Consider the following 2,500-nt stretch of genomic DNA (forward strand, 5'->3'; position numbering starts at 1 on the left):
GAAAAAAAAAAGGAACAAGAAAATCTAACTACAGGACTCCTCTTACTCAAAGATAAGTCTGATTTCTGTATAATAAAACGCACAATATAATCCTGAAAAGTATAAAGCATTGGCATTCTTCCTTTTCCCATGCTATTCACGATCGCATAGAAAATGCAAAGTACGAATCTCTCCCTCTCTCTCTCTCTCCCTCTCCCTCTCTCTCTCTCTCTCTCTCTCTCTATCTATCTATCTATCTATCTATCTATCTCTCTTTTTCTCTATCTCTATCTCTATCTCTATCTCTATCTCCATCTCTATCTCTATTTCTATTTCTATCTCTATCTCCCTCTCAATTTTTCTCTGGAATTGTAAAAATTCTCTTGCCCGTTCCTCCTTTGCCTCTCCTTCTTCCTCCCCTCCCCATCCCTATCCCTCTTTCCTTGCCCAACTCATCATAACGATCGTAATTATAATTTTTCATAACGCAAGAATTGGACGAGAAGTGAACAGAAATAAAATTAAGCATAAAGGACAAAATAAGAAAAAAAAAAGAAAAAGGAAATAAAATAAAAGGAAGAAGAAAAATAAAAAGATGCAAGAGAGAGAGAGAGAGAGAGAGAGAGAGAGAGAGGGAGAGAGAGAGAGAGAAAGAGAAAGAAAAAAAAAGAAAGAAAACAGGAACATAGAAGAAAAAAAGAAGAAAATACTAGTGTAAAATTCGAAATAACGAGGAGGGTTAAATTCCACGAGAAGAACGTCCTCTCTCTCGCACGAGAGAGAGAGAGAGAGAGAGAGAGAGAGAGAGAGAGAGAGAGAGAGAGAAAGAAAGAAAGAAAAAAGATCGTACTAAACGAATTGAAACACAACAAAACAAAACAAAACAAACCAAACCAAAACGAAACGAAACGAAGCAAAACAAGGCAAAAGGAAAAACAAGAGAGAAAATAAAAAAGGAAGGAAGGAAGAAAGAAAGAAAGAAAAGTAGAGGGGGAGGGGTGCTGAAATTGAAATGAAGAACGATTAAGTGTTAGAAAGTAAAAAAAAAAAAAAAAAAAAAAAATAGAAAAGAAAACTGGAAGAAGGAAGAAGAAAAGAAAAAAAAGAAAAGTAAGATAGAAGCAAGCTCGACAAACCTCGAATATTTTCCAATGTAAATTTGAACATGTCGTGATTGGCCTCTGGAATAACGTCGGCAACAATAACGATTAGCATGAGGAGCACAACGTCGTCAGGTTGGGGCGGATAAAAAATTTGTTGCTCATGGTAAACGAACACACGTGATTGGAGGAACGCGGCACGCGTCCCGAACGTGACCGTACAGACTGAGAGATGCCGGTAAACTGATCGGGATCCTGATGGTCCTCTCCTACTCTACTCTACTCTACCTCTACCTCTCTACCTCTACCTCTACCTCCTCCTCCTCCTCTTTCTCCTCCACTACCACCGCCTCCACCTCCTGTTCCTACTCTTCCAACAGAACTCTCCCTATTCTCCTCCTACTCTATTCCTTCTCCCTCTCTCTTCCACCATCGCCATCACCTCCTCTTCCTCCTTCTATATCCTTGTCCTCGTCCTCCTATTCCTTTTCCTCTTTCTTCCCTTTCTTTCCTTTTTCACCCTTTCCCGTCCTACCTACTCCTCCTCATCCTCTTCCTCCTCCTTCTTCTTCTTCTCTTCTTCTTCTTCTTCTTCTTCTTCTTCTTCTTCTTCTTCTTCTTCTTCTTCTACTCTCCATCGTTCCTTCTCATCTTCCTACTCTCTTCCTACTCTCTTCCTACCTCGTTCTTCCATAGAGAAAACTGAACAGGACGAGACGCGCACGCTCGTCGAAACAGACTGAACGAGAGAGAGAGAGAGAGAGAGAGAGAGAGAGAGAGAGAGAGAATGAGAGAGGGAGAAAGAGGGAATGAGAGAAGGAGAAACAGAGAATTAGAAAGCAAATCGAAAAGAGAGGTGAAAGAAGCAAAAGGACGAAGTGACGAAGAAAGAAGAAACGAATGAGAAAAAGAAAGATAGACAGAGAGATAGGTACACAGAAAGCAAGAGCGAGAACGAGAGAGAGAGAGAGAGAGAGAGAGAGAGAGAGGAAAAGAGAGAAGGAGATCAGGGCTGATTTAATCGTAAAGGCGGCAGGACACACCACCAGGACGCGACACGGTGCCGTTGCTACCGCTGCTGCTATTGCTGCAACTTCAAAGGATAAAAAGGCTCCGGTAATTTGCACCGGTACAAGAACAAGGACAAACGCGAAGTAAGCTATCTTTTATAGCTATTAAAGGATATGCGTAATATTCGTTAAATTATTTCCTTATGAGATTTCAACGATCCATACAAATCATCCCATTAATCCTATTAATTTATCTCTCTTTATATTATGATAATTATCGACACGCAAATAAAATATTTTGTTAAGAATAAATTATATCAAATCTTTATTTTCATCCTTCTATCCTTCTATTTCCTTCTTTATTCGACATTAACGATTCGAGAATTACGCTAATTAAGCCATCGTCAAGGA

The 2,500-nt window shown here is 39.8% G+C and overlaps 1 protein-coding gene across 10 annotated transcripts in view; it reads right to left on the reverse strand.

Moving 5' to 3' along the window:
• Positions 1 to 2,500, reverse strand: part of LOC124428836 (lachesin-like) — a 73,426-nt gene that overhangs the window by 48,764 nt on the left and 22,162 nt on the right. For 2 of the 10 annotated variants that reach the window (XM_046973388.1, XM_046973387.1), the window contains exon 1: positions 1,116 to 1,392. The exons of 7 other annotated variants lie outside the window; for them this stretch is intronic. The gene's annotated coding sequence lies outside the window, so the exon portion shown is untranslated. Of the gene's footprint in view, positions 1 to 1,115; positions 1,393 to 2,500 lie in introns of those variants that run through there. One more of the 10 variants, XM_046973390.1, reaches the window with a different exon arrangement.

Source organism: Vespa crabro, chromosome 13 (assembly GCF_910589235.1).
Source record: "Vespa crabro chromosome 13, iyVesCrab1.2, whole genome shotgun sequence".
Classification (NCBI taxonomy): domain Eukaryota; kingdom Metazoa; phylum Arthropoda; class Insecta; order Hymenoptera; family Vespidae; genus Vespa; species Vespa crabro.